The following is a 14,236-nucleotide window of genomic DNA, read 5'->3' as shown; positions in this document are numbered from 1 at the left end:
ACTGAGCCACCCAGGCGCCCCACAAATTGTCTATGTTTAACTTAAAGAAATTGTTTCTAAAGTCAAAACTAAATTCTCTCTTAAAACAAAGTGTAGAAATGCAATTGTGAGCACTTGGAACACTCAGTAAATTTTTTGTATCAATTATGGATCACTTTTCTTTCTGTAGTTAAATAACCATCATTTATATAAATGGAACTGCAAAATTTTTACTGCCCACGACATAGCATTGCTTGATCAACTTTAAACTATGAAGTAGGAATACATGTAAATTTCTCTTGAACCTTTACTACATATATTTTATAATTCTTAAACTGTTCAGACTCAACAAATGTAAATAATGAAGTTTCTTCACATGTTGACATAAATAAGGTTAGTTTTAAAATAGTAAATAAAAACATAGGATCACTGGCATTTTCAGAGCACCATCTATAACAATTCCTTTTAGAAAACTAAGTCTCTTTTGACGTATAAAGAATTGAAAGTTTATTCTGTGAAAATTTGAACACAAATTACAAAAAACCTATGGGAACAGTAATATGAGATTGAATCATATGAAATTCTATTTATGTAGGTCAAAAACTGTTGAATCTTGAGAGCTTCCTATAAATCTGTGCTTTGTACTTTACCTGATCTATTGTATTTAATAATCCTCCTGTTAACCTTGTGAAGGAGGTACTCCTATTATTCCCAACTTATCAATAAGGTCATTGAGGCTTAGAGGACAAATAACCTGTACTAAGAGCCTGCCTGCCTGAGTTTCTAACTACCATACCCAAAAGAACAGAGATTTATATAGATAAAAAGAGAATAGCTGCTAAAATGTTTCTGAAAAGATAATCAGATCTTTTGGCTAAATTATTTTTCTGTTAATCATGACTTCAAGCAGCATTTATATTGTTAAAACTTTCAGGAAAGAGGAAAGGGCAACTACTGCCATTTTTGTGATCTAACGTATCATTTGAATTTACTTCTTTGACAAGTGCTGGTTATCTCTTATCTCACAACCTTCTCTTTTCTCATAGAAAGCAGCATTTTTACCGTGCATGCTGGTACTAATCCCTCAGAGACTCATAACCATTAGCATATCTGATTTCTCTCACTTCTCATCCATTCATCCATTTTAAAAATACCACTTTTTGTCCTTAGCTGGCAAAAACATAAAAATTCATAACCTTTACCCACAAAATTTTATATTTTAGTAGGAGAGACACAAAGAGACAATCTAACTGCTAAGTATTTCAAGACAAGTATGTAGAGAGTATAACAGAATCTGGGAATAAAGGCAGCTAACTTTGTTTCGAGGTACCTATTTTTGTCCATTCTTTCCATCTTCAAAATCATTCCCCAGAGAAGCTCCACATTTAGTTGTGCAGCATTGCTAATAATTGTTTACAGTATAAAGTCTTGTACTACACAGAGTTGAGACTGGCATTAATAAAAGAAGGGACAAAACAAAAAGTTTATCAAGGATGATGAAACTATCAACCATTAAGCAAATAAATATTTCCACCATCTTTTATCTTTTCTGTCCACAAGTCCAAATAACACACTAAGTGGTTACAGGAGAAACAAGGATATCGGTATTACCTATAACTTCCATAAGTAAACTCAGAAAAAGAGAAAATTAAAGAAAACTCAAGAAACAAAGATTTTAAGTTCATTTGCTTTAAATTCAATTGTTGTAACAAATCACCACCTTTTAAAGCCCTATCACAGCCCTTCCTTTACTCCATTTCCCCTTTTAGCTTTCTTGATAAAATGAACAGCTTTTCTTGGGACGCCTGGGTGGCTCAGTCGGTTAAGCGTCTGCCTTCGGCTCAGGTCATGATCCCAGGGTCCTGGGATTGAGTCCCACGTCGGGCTCCCTGCTCAGTGGGGAGCCTGCTTCTCCCTCTGCCTCTGTCTCTCTCGAATAAATAAATAAAAAAAATCTTTAAAAAAAAAAAAAATGAACAGCTTTTCTTAATTTTCTCCCTACATGTCCTTAAAATTGGACATAAACTTCTCTAGATAACCTTTCTCACTCGGACCGGGTCTATGATCAGATTTTAAATTGCCAAGAAAATGTGCTATCAGTTCTATTAAAGAGATTTCTAGTTAAATCTTTAATAAGTATATATTGTTTTATGATGAAAATTATTTCTGCTAATTCATCTGACAAATATTTACTGAGCATACCTTAAATGTGCTAAATATATATCAAAAAAATAAACTCAGGAGCTGAAAAACTGGGACCTATTATCACTAGTTATATGCTTCCTTAAGTAACTATCTCTCGAGCTCAATGTCTTTGCTTGTAAAATAAGGATAAAAACATTTGCCTTACCTCCCTCACAAGTTATTCCAAGGATCCAAATGAGACAATACATGTAAAGGCACTTATAGAGTATTAAGTTACTTCTAAAGCCAAACTTCAGGGAGGCAAGTCATCACAAAATAGGTAGGCAAATAAGATTGCTTAAAGCTAAAATTGAGGTGAAATGTATCCTACATATCCAAAATATTTTTTTTTAATATTTTAATTTATTTGACAGAGAGAGACACAGCAAGAGAGGGAACACAAGCAGGGGGAGTGGGAGAGGGAGAAACAGGCTTCCCGCTGAGCAGGGAGCCTGATGCAGGGCTCGATCCCAGGACCCTGGGATCATGACCTGAGCTGAAGGCAGACATTTAACCGACTGAGCCACCCAGGCGCTCCTATCCAAAATATTTTCAATTAACCATTCATTTCAGTGGGATATATATTTGTGAATCATAAGTTCTATTTGGTTTAACTAAAGTGTATCTTTTTAAAATCATCACAAGCCAGCTCTAAAAAAAATTACATCTTAAATAATAACCCCTCATTGTCTACTTGTCAACAACTAAAATCTAAATTATTTCATTTTTTTTTAAAAAACAATCTTTCCATCTGCATATGTTTTAAAAATAAATATTATTTGACCATTAGTAATCAGATATTAAATGATTTCTTAGTCCACTTAGTGCTCCATGTGACGACCTTATTAGAAAGTTTGCAAACATTTTAGGAACCTATTAATCAAAATAAATTAGAATTAATAAGTTAATTAATTTTTCAGAAAAATAACTGGAAAAACTTGCCATCCTATGCAAGGGTTAATTTAGGCAAAAAGCTTATTTCTCCTTTAAGATTCAAGAATTTTCATTTATGAGAAGCAGAAAATTTCCCATTTGCAATTTCAGCTCTAATGAATATCTTTTCTTCAAACTGTTAATATTTGTGAATCTACAGATTTAATTATAAAAGACTTAAAAGTTTATTTGTCCATTATCCTTTTGATTCACCTCCCTTTAAATAAGACGAACTTTAATCTACGTTTTTTCATAGTAAGCTAACTGCAAAATTCCTGCATTTTCTCTAATTTTAAGCCCGTTAACAGCTCATTTTGAAATTTAAATGGTTTTTAAAATGTAATTTTAAGTTAATTCTTAATTTGAAAAATTAATACCAACTCCTCTTAAGTATTTTACATTGACGTAGAACTATAGGAGTGAATGGTACTTCGTCCAAATTCAAATCTGTTTAAGTTATAGAAACAGTAGATAAAAACACCACATACACACAGTATGTGGATATATACACGTATAAATATGTGTATGCATACATATATATACCTATATACACACTAAACATTAAGCTAGAATTTGCCAGCTCTAAAAAGCATTCACAAAAATTTCGAACATTTCACAAGAACCACGCAACTGCTGCTTCACATATAAATTTTGAAAACATCCTGAAGTACAGCTAACACCATTTTCAAGCATGAATAAATGAAGGTTAATATTTTGGGGCAGAAAAGCTCCATATACAATTCTGAAACATCTACAATGTTAAGTCAACTCACAATGGCTTCACCTGAGGGATGAAACAGGTTACAGAGCTGCTACAAAACTAAATTTTTAAAAATCATCAGCTAAAACAGGACTCCATACAACTCATCTCAGTCAACCCCCCGAAGGCGGGAAAAAAAAAATTCCTCCCTTCACAAACCCCAAATAATCTTCCAAGCGCTTTTAAAAACAGCTCTTAAAATGTCCCAACTAGGAAGGAAACACAAAAATGACGGAACCGAACCTAATTTCAGCCTCCAGGACGCGGGACTCAGGGGCCAACTGCCTTTCAAGGGAATAAACACGGTTTACGGGGCGGCGGGGCCATTCCTTCCGTGAGGACTCGAACTACGGGAAGTCCTCACAGCAGGTCTGTCACTAGGCTACAGAAAAGGTTTCTAGATACGCACACCACCGTCGCTCTGCCGGCGCCTCTCTTCCCACTCGGGCCAACTGACACTCCTGGGGACCCAGCGCGGCAGGAAGGAGTCCCGAGGTTCCAGGGCCCCTCCAGGCAGTTTCTACTTAAAGGGGCAGTGACCCTATTTATCTATGGTCGACTCACTGCCTTCTGAAAGAACAAAAATACTATCTATAGAGTGATTCACTAGGTTTCTAGGATTTAAAAGGGCGTAGGAGATTTTTTTCTTCAGGTTTTCTTAGCATGTAACAAATTGATAGCATATGGCCTCTATTGATCATTTCACCTTGATCCAAAAGTCAGAAGTATCTACAGGGGATTTTTCAACTTTTCAAAGATGTTTGTATGTGGGAGGGGAAAAAAAAACAACAATGAGGATTCGGGAATGGAAGGAAGAAGACCTGAGGAAGAGAAAGGATAAAGGAAGGGATGAAAATAGGAAAGGTGGGGAGAGGATGGGGAAGTGAGGGAGGCTGGAAAACATCAAGCAGAAAAGCAAAGCAAAACCGAAGCAAGCAGGTATCAAGGTCTCCAAGAGAAGTGGAGAAACTAGCCGCCAAACAGCTTTTCTATTCCCAAAAGGCCTCATAGTACTTCCTGCAATTTGTGTCAAGGATATTCTCCTCTGGTCCTACAATTTACTGGAGCAGGAGAGGTGGGAAACACACAGTTCTCCATTTGTTTTTCTCCTAAACAGTCTGCAATGCTACGGCAGAAGGTAGAAAAAGACTGATAAAATCAACCAAAGTAAAAGGAACCAACATCGGTAAAAGCAAAATGATATAAATTATGAAACAAAAAATGTATATAAGTAAATGTTCAAGTTGGACCTTTTTAAAACTAGATTAAACTTTAGAAAATAAAGGAAAATGTGTGATAGAAAAATATAATACGAGTCAACATCACAGAAAGACATCTTTTCTTGAGATTAAAAATGAACAATAACAAATATATACATATCAAAACTTCAGGATGCAAACAAAGTAACACTTAGGGAAAACGTACAGTCTTGAGCAATCGAATAAAGGCTAAAGAATAGCGGGATAAGGCTTTATCAAGAAAATTGGGGGGCTCCCCAGGGAAGGAAGCCAAAATACAGGAAAAGAGGTAATAAAAATAACAGCAAACACTATTAAAATAGAAAACAAACATGTGTTAGGTCAACAAAGCCAAATATTGGCTCTGTGAAAAAGACTATAAAAATAAACCACTAAACCTCCAGTATGATTAATTATGAAAAAAGAGAAAGCAGAAAGAAGCAATTATCAGGAATGAAAAAGGAATATAAGCGTAATTAAAGAGATACAGATTAAATGGACAAATTGTTAGAAAAATACAATTTACTAAAACAGACTGATGAAACCTAGGAAATCTGAATAGTCCTATATTTCCATTAATACAATTAAATCAATGGTGAAAAGTCTTTTCACAGATAAAACTCCCAGACTCAGCTTCACCAGTGAGCCCTAGGAATAGTTCAGTGGCCCAGCCCGGCTGGCCTCCACAAGGGCTCAGAGAAGGATCAGCAATGCAAACCACCGAAAGTGGCGCTGTCCAGTGAACATGCAGAACCTCAGTGGGTGGCCAGACAAGAAGTAAATTAAAACTAATACCGTGTGGCTGACACCAGATAGCTGCAGGAACCCATGTGAGATACTCTTTTGGGCTCCCCAAAAATACTTAGATGAGGGACTGATGCCATACACTAGCAGGTGGAGGCAACTGCCACACATGTATTATGCAGTCATTAAAACTAATATTCTAGGTGCCTGGGTGGCTCAGGCAGTTAAGCATCTGCCTGCAGCTCAGGTCATGATCTCAGGGTCCTGGGATCGAGCCCCGTGTCGGAATCCTTGCTCAGTGAGGAGTCGGCTTCTCCCTCTCCCTCTGCCCCTCCTCCCCGCTTGTGCTCTCTCTCTCACTTGTTCTCTCAAGTAAATAAAATCTTAAAAAAAAAAAAAAAACATACACACTAATATTCTAATAAAAAATATTTAAGTCATAGGGATATGGAGTTTCTAAAAATTAATTGAAATGTGATTACTGACAGAATATGTATATTAGGTATTTTTATTCAAAGTCTATTCAACTTTGTACTTTAACAGTCATGTAACTATAGATATAGAACTCATGTAATTTATTTCCAAGAATATAAGAACAGAAAAAAATACATTAGAATTATAAAAGAGCAGTTAATTCTAAATCAGTCAAAAAATAGAAATTATTCATAATTTGCTATACACTTAGAATAATAAAATGGTTCTCCTCCTTTTGTTATCATCTAATAAATCATGCCAATATACAAAAATAGGAATAATGTACTCTATTTTTTAGAAAGACAGTGGTAAAGAATATTCATAAACTGTATGATCTGACCCTTGGATTATGAAAAATAAATGTCTTACACTTGAAGTTAATCTTTATTTTTAAAATCATAGTTAATTATGAGTCAAATGCTATGATTTTATGATTTATCTATATGTAGTAATTAGAATTTATATTTAAATTAAATAATATATTTAACAGGAAAATACAATCACTGCAAAAAATAAGAATTCATTATTTTTTTTTAATTCATAGTCTTCTAAAGACCAGTGCTTAGTAGAACTGAATTACCCACGTGATTACAGGTAAGACAGCCCGACTCCCTTATTACACTGGATGTATGGCAACAGGGAACATGTGTGCTTTTTTCACTGTTGTATCCCTAGGGCCTAACACCCTGCCTGGAAGTCAGATGTGTTTAAAAAAGAGAGAAAAGAGTAAACCATGGAGAGAATACAGCAAGTATTTTATTCTTATTTTAAAATAAAGTCCTTATGTAAAAGGTAAAATAATTTTACTAGATTCCTTGTGAAAGCTAGGACAAAACTTAAAATTTGAACTACTGTCCAGGGGCAGAAAGGATTAGGAGATACTTCTTGAGGTTGAGCTTCCATACCAAGCATTCTACTTTTACATGAGTTTTTGTATTTGTTGTTGCTGTTGTTGTTTGTTTTACATAGATTGTATGTTTGCTTAGGGAAGCTTTAGTGTGTTAACAAGTGATGGAGATTAGAAGGGTCTAAAGCCTGTGTCCTCATCCCCTTGCACTAACAGCAGTCAACTCAGGACTCCGAAGCCATTGAGAAAACTCAGATGGAGGCACCCAACCCTCAGCATATGGGTGAGGTGCCTGGAACGTGAAGAAAACCTATAGAGTAAAAGGAAGGTAGGGCAAATGATAGACTCCAGAGAAACACCAACATTTAAGAGGACTGGGAAGAAAACAACAAACCCTAACTGAGACCAAAAAGGAGAAGGTCCAGAGAGAGGAGAACTAGGAGCGAATGGTGCGCCTTTCACTGGAGCCAAGGGAAGAGAAGGGACGAAGTAACGGGCACTATGCCCAAGACAGAGGTCAAAGGAGATCAGCTCTGAAAAGTGTTTCAGACTTGAGACGGTTAGCAGTTTCAGAAGCATGAGTGGCAGCGTGGTAAGGCCACATCACAGCAGGACAGGTGCATGGGGAGTGAGGAAGGCAGAGGACTTGGGTGGGGCTGGAGGCTCATGCAAGAGTCAAAAATTAAACATAACAAGAGAGGATATATCCTGATGAAGCAAAGTCCCAGAGCACAGAGGAGGGAATTAGCTATTTATAATTATGCACAGAAATTTATATTAGTATGTGATAAGAACCACTAGTTTTAGTTAGCATAACTGATGCAGAGGCTTTCCTGGGTTCATTCATGTATTTGCTAGCATCTCCCATGCTCATGAACGACATTCAGCGTTGATCATTTCCCACCACATACCCCTCATCCTCACTTTGCAGGCTGAATACACTCACAGCCTGGTTCCATTAAGCTGGTAGATGACATGTAATCAATAAATATTTCTAATAATCCACGAGTGGATTCTATCTTCTGTATGTCCTCCTAGAATGACGAGGAATGTCCTACAACCACCATAATAATAATAATAATGACAACAAGAGCAACAACAATAAAGTTGGTAGGGGACTGGTAAGCTAGACCCAGTATAGAAAGTATTCCTCCTCTGAACTCCTAAAAAACATTTTCTGTATAATTTATTTTAAAAATTGCATGCAAATATTATTGCATTATTCAAATTAATTTTAAAAACCCTTCATATATTTATATCCCATCTCAATTATACTTGAGGTCATCACAATTTCTTTGTAGCCTTCTCAAACTCCAACCAATCTTTCAAATACAAAAGGTGCTTAATATTTTACTTTAGTATGGGTAACAAAACTATAGAAATATGTACATGTCTCTAAACTGGTAGTAAGTTGTTACTGAAAGAGAATTAACAGTTATGTTCTGTGAGTCTACTAAACGTCAAGAACGATGGCTTTATACATACATCCTATCATTTAATCTTAAAAACAACCCAGTTTTCAAATGAAGAAACAGAGCTTTGGGTTAAAAAATTGCTGCACGTTACACAGCTAGTAACCGACAGATCCAGGACCCAAAAAGCCTGTTCTTTTCAATGATGGGCAGAAACAGTAAACACTTCGAACGTTTATATTCTTGAGCTACATATTTTATTCTTAAGTTCTAGGTTTCAAAAAAAGGGATTAGTTACTAAGATAAAAATATATTTATTGAAACATTATCACTTGGATTATATAAGCAGTAATAAAAGTATCATAATGACAATAATGATAGCAACTAACATTTATTAAGTGTTTATTATGTGCCAGAAGCTATGTTAAGTGCTTTGTGAGTATTCTGTTTATGCTTCACATAATCCTAAGAGGTAGGTATTACTATTATGATTCCTGCCTACAGATGAGAAAATAGGCTCAGAGAAGTTAGGGTTAATGGTCTCAGGACCACAAATGGAACAAGTGATAAAGCCAACATTTAAACACAGGGAGTCTAAATTTGAAGCTTAAGTAGTACATTATATAAACCTATTTTTGCAATATCCTTTCCATTAACAAATTGAACTCCCAAGAAAGTGATCATGTTATTTAGAAAAAGACTTTTCTCTAAATTACCAACACACTTAATGCTGCGCCATGCAGATTTGGACTTTCAATTAATTAAGTAACAAGCAACATATGGAGAAATAGTTTTCCATAGTCTTTCAACTACAAATGGAACATTCAATTTAAATCCCTATTTTAATCCACCCGTCTTTTAATAACAATAGTAAATCAATCAGCAAATTTTAAAACAAAAGTGCCACATGGAAAGCTAGCATAATTAGCTAGCTTTATTTTTAAAATCCCGAACTGTCAATATTGCAGGAAATTTGCCACTGTTGCTTTGACAAGAATTATGAGGCAAAATCTCCAAAAACTGGACAACCTTGAACATACACAGGGTATCATCTGAATATCCCCAAACATGCAGATTCTACAAAGTGGTCAACTAAGTGAGAATATCCCGAGAAATATGCAGGACTTAGAATACAGCACTGGGAAAAATCCAAATGTACACCGAGAAGTGATTCTTCTTAATTAACAGTAGATGGCGCTAACACATCATATCCTATTTAAAAACAGCCGTCCATACTCTTCTAGAACATTTACCTATACAACCCTGGCTATCTTAAATTAAGTAAAATTTTATTTATTTAAGAGTCTGTATAATTTGACCTCTAATTTTGAAAAAATCTAAACACATAGGCATCTTATACACAAATCTGGGCCATTTTTTTTTAATGTATTACTTAAATACAAAATGAAAAGTCATTGTTAACAAATGCAAGACATACTGTCAGGACATCTGAAAAATTGAAAAAGGAATATGAATAGGTAAAAGAAACTGAAAAGAAATAATATCTGAATGTTTTGAGGTTTGAGTAGCTGTGAGCTTGAAATTATTTCTACAGTCAACTCTAGGAATATTCAAATATCCCTCTAAAATTTCTAGTATGTACAATAATGGAATTCCCACTTCTTTCTATAAAATCCTTTAAGAGTACGCAGGATAATGGAGCACTGGGTGTTATGCACAAACAATGAATCATGGAACACTACATCAAAAACTAATGATGTAATGTATGGTGATTAACATAACAATAAAAAATTTTTTTAAAAGAGTATGCAGAATATATTAATTTCCTATGGACAAGCCAGGGAATACAGTCCTTCCCCCCTTCCCAAAGTAGTCCACATTTTATACATTATAAATAACAGTGATTCCAACCCAGAGGTAAATAATATCTCTGAATGTGGGGCTTAAAAGTATGTGTTAAGTTTTTTTAATTAGTCTGGAAGAGGAAAAATACGAAGTTATTTATTATGACTTGTCATGTTAATCTAGGACAGGAGTTGGGGTACAGGAAGGCTGGGAGTGATGAGGTTTATTAAGAGTACAAGTTCACCCATGATTAACATATTTAATGACTGTGGCATAAGACAGCTATCTTGAATCCTACAAGTAAATCTAATTATAGGTCTTTAAAGCTACACAGAATAAATAGTACAGCAATATTGTTAGTTGGGAGGGGGGCTCTTTCACACATCTAACATTAAGCTACACAGCTGGTTATCCAGTCCACCTGCTGATCTGCATAACGAGGATTGATTACTATCGGACATCTTAACTTAAATGACACTAGAATTGTAGAATATACATGAGCATTTGTGTTTTGACTCCTAGTTCTAACACAAGACGCTGTAACACCTTGAGAAGTCACTTAACTTTCAAATTCAACTTCTTCTTTTATAAAATAGAAGGTGGATCTATAGTAAGAACTAAAAGAAGAAAAATATTTAGGGTATATAGTATGAGTGATACAGAAAGATTTAATGAATATTGGACTCCATCCCCTTCTTTTTGCCATATTATAAAAATAGTAAGAACAGGCAGAAATAACAGTATAAATCCACTTAAGCAGACGTAAATCAATGCAACATTTAAAAAATAAGATTTTAAAAGACAAATGCAGACAGACTGCCCTCTTACCACCAAGTCTAATAAAATATGAGTTTTTGAAAAACAGGTGCTTAATATAAGCAAACAAAACTCAAGGCCATAAACAGTAATAGGCACTATAAATAGTGACTTTATCCACAAACCCAAAGGCAGTTACCACACATAAGTGTATGGAAAGTTCTTCTAATCATATTTCCACTTTTAAATATATAGCAATTCTACCAGCAACCTAATACAAATTTTGTACAATGTTAAGAGGCTTCTTAGTAACATTATTTTCATTAACCCTGCACATAATAAATATTAGAATCCTGATATATTTTTCACTAGAAAGACATTTCAAAAATGTTCTGCTTTTGCAGAAAAAAAATGATGACCAGGATAACTTTCAACCTAGAATTGGGTACCCAGACCTTTCAAGAACTAGAGTGAAATAAAGACATGTTCAGAAAAGCAGAAAATAAGTTAACCACCATTTAAAATTCACTAAAGGAACTTCCAAAAAATATTCTTTAGGAAGAAGAAAAATGTTCCATTCAAAAGGTCTGAGTTACAAGAAAGAAGAGTAAATAAAGAAGCAGATAAACATGTAATTAAAGCTAAACATTGGCTATAGAAAATAATATCAAATTTGTGAATTATTTAAAAATGAAGTTAAAATTATGGACAACGATATGTAAATTGTGGGGAGTAGGGAAGGTGGTAATTAGTGTTAAAATGTGGTAAGGATTTTGCACTTTTTCTAGAAATGGTGGGTTTTAAGATATTGATTAACCTTAAATTTTGTTAAGTTGATTACAAGAACATAAGAAGAATATATAGGTCCCAAACAAGAAAGGGGGAAAAAATAGGAATGTCCCTCCCCTCACCCAAATCCTGCTATATAGTATTTATAAGAGACACCCTAAAATAAAAGGACATGAAAATGCTAAAAGACAGAAAATGGAAAAAAAGATATCATTAGCAATACCAACTAAAGTAGAATCACCTTGTTAAAATAAGACAAAAGAGAACTAGATAAAAGGCATCACTAGGGTCAAAGAGACACATGACCTAACAGCTTCAGTGCACGAGCAATTCTAAACTTGTATGCACTTAATACATACAAATAAATAAAGCAAATTTTTTTGGAACTATAAGAGAGAAAGTGTCAATCACCTTTCTCTAATATTGTTGGGTCAAGCAGATAAAATTAGTTAGATATTATAGATCTAAACAAAGAAATTTAAAAAGCTTAGTGGACACATAGAGAATACTCAACTTCAAAATTAAAGAATAGACATGCTCTACAAGCATACATGAAACAACTAAAGTGTTCGTGCATAAAGAAAGAGGTAAATAAATTTCCAAGAATCAGTATCATACAACCAAGTCAGATCACTTTGCAATTCATTAATATAGAATTCACTAACAAAATGATAAAATGTAAAAACACCTATATTTGATGACTTCAAAACACACATTCAAATAATTTGTGGGTCAAAAACAAAATCATAATGGAAACTTAAAACACTTAAAATAAAAAGAAAATGCAGACTTGTAAGACATGCTGCCAAAGTAATAACGTGGAAGGAATTTTATAGCCTTAAATATTTACATTACAGAAGAAAATTTGAAAATTGGTGAGCTAAAATTTCAACTTAATATGACAGAATAGGAACTAGAATGAACTTACGAATGCAGAGAGGAGACAATAAATATAAAAGCAAAAGTTAATGAAATTTAAAACAAGAAACAACCTCAAAGCCAAGTTTGGCTCTTCGAAAAGACTAATAAAATAGGTAGAACTCTGAAAAGATTAATGAAGACATGGGATGCAATATGAACAATATCCAGAAAAAAAGGGGGATATAATCATAAATACAGAAAAAATTAAAATATAACAGAATACTATGAACTTTAAGGCAACACTTAGAAAGAGCAGATGTAGGTTTTACATGTAAAGTTCTACCTAACAGGGGCGCCTGGGTGGCTCAGTTGTTAAGTGTCTGCCTTCAGCTCAGGTCATGATCCCAGGGTCCTGGGATTGAGCCCCACATCCAGGGAGCCTGCTTCTCCCTCTCCCACTCTCCCTGCTTGTGTTCCCTCTCTCGCTGTGTCTCTGTCAAATAAACAAAATCTTTAAAAAAAAAAAAGTTCTACCTAACAGCCAAGTAACAGAAGATAACACTCTCATAAAAATGCTTATAGAGATTTTATATATATGTAGTTTGAAAGACAAACTCTCTCATTCTCTTTTATGAACAGTATAAGAATCCATAAAAGCAAACAAACAAAAATAAAATAAATCTAGTAATAAATAAAAATGCACCAACTTAAGTTTATCCTAGCAACACAAGAGTGGTTTATCATTAGAAAATCTTTAAATTTTAGTTATCATCTTAACAGATTAAAGGGGAAAAAAAATCACCTCAACAAATATAGAAAATTTAACAAAATTCAATATAAATTACTTACTAATAATGAAACTTAGTAAACTAAAAAATATAAAGAAATTTCTCTTCCCACAAAAAAGATACCTGCCAAAACCAACAGAACACAGCCTTCTTAGTGGTGAAATGTCAGAAGCATGTTTCAAAATTAGGAACAAGATAAATATGCCCAGTATTAGCACTCTACTGGAAAGTCTAGTCCTGCATTGTCCAATACAGTGGCCACTAACCACAAGTGGCCATGAACACTTGAAATATGACTAGTACAAACTGAGATGTACTACAAATGTGAAATGCATACCAGATTGTGAAGATTTAGTACCAAAATAGGTAAAATATCTCATTAATAATTTTTATACCGATAAACATGCTGAAATAACATTATTGGGTTAAATAAAATAAAATATATTAAAATTAGTTTCACCTGTGTCTTTATATTTTTTAATATGAATCTAGAAAATTTAAAATTACATGTTGCTCACATGTTTTTACTGACAAAAAAGTAGAAAAAAAAACAAATAATGACTGGAAAGGAAGAAACAAAGCTATCATTAACCTCAGATGATTGTCTACACAGAAAAACAATATACAGAGAATTTTGAAGATTTTATTTATTTAGAGAGAGAGAG

The sequence above is a fragment of the Leptonychotes weddellii genome, chromosome 3, assembly GCF_054177405.1.
Source record: "Leptonychotes weddellii isolate Sample4059 chromosome 3, ASM5417740v2, whole genome shotgun sequence".
Classification (NCBI taxonomy): domain Eukaryota; kingdom Metazoa; phylum Chordata; class Mammalia; order Carnivora; family Phocidae; genus Leptonychotes; species Leptonychotes weddellii.
Note: the sequence above shows the minus strand (reverse complement) of the source record.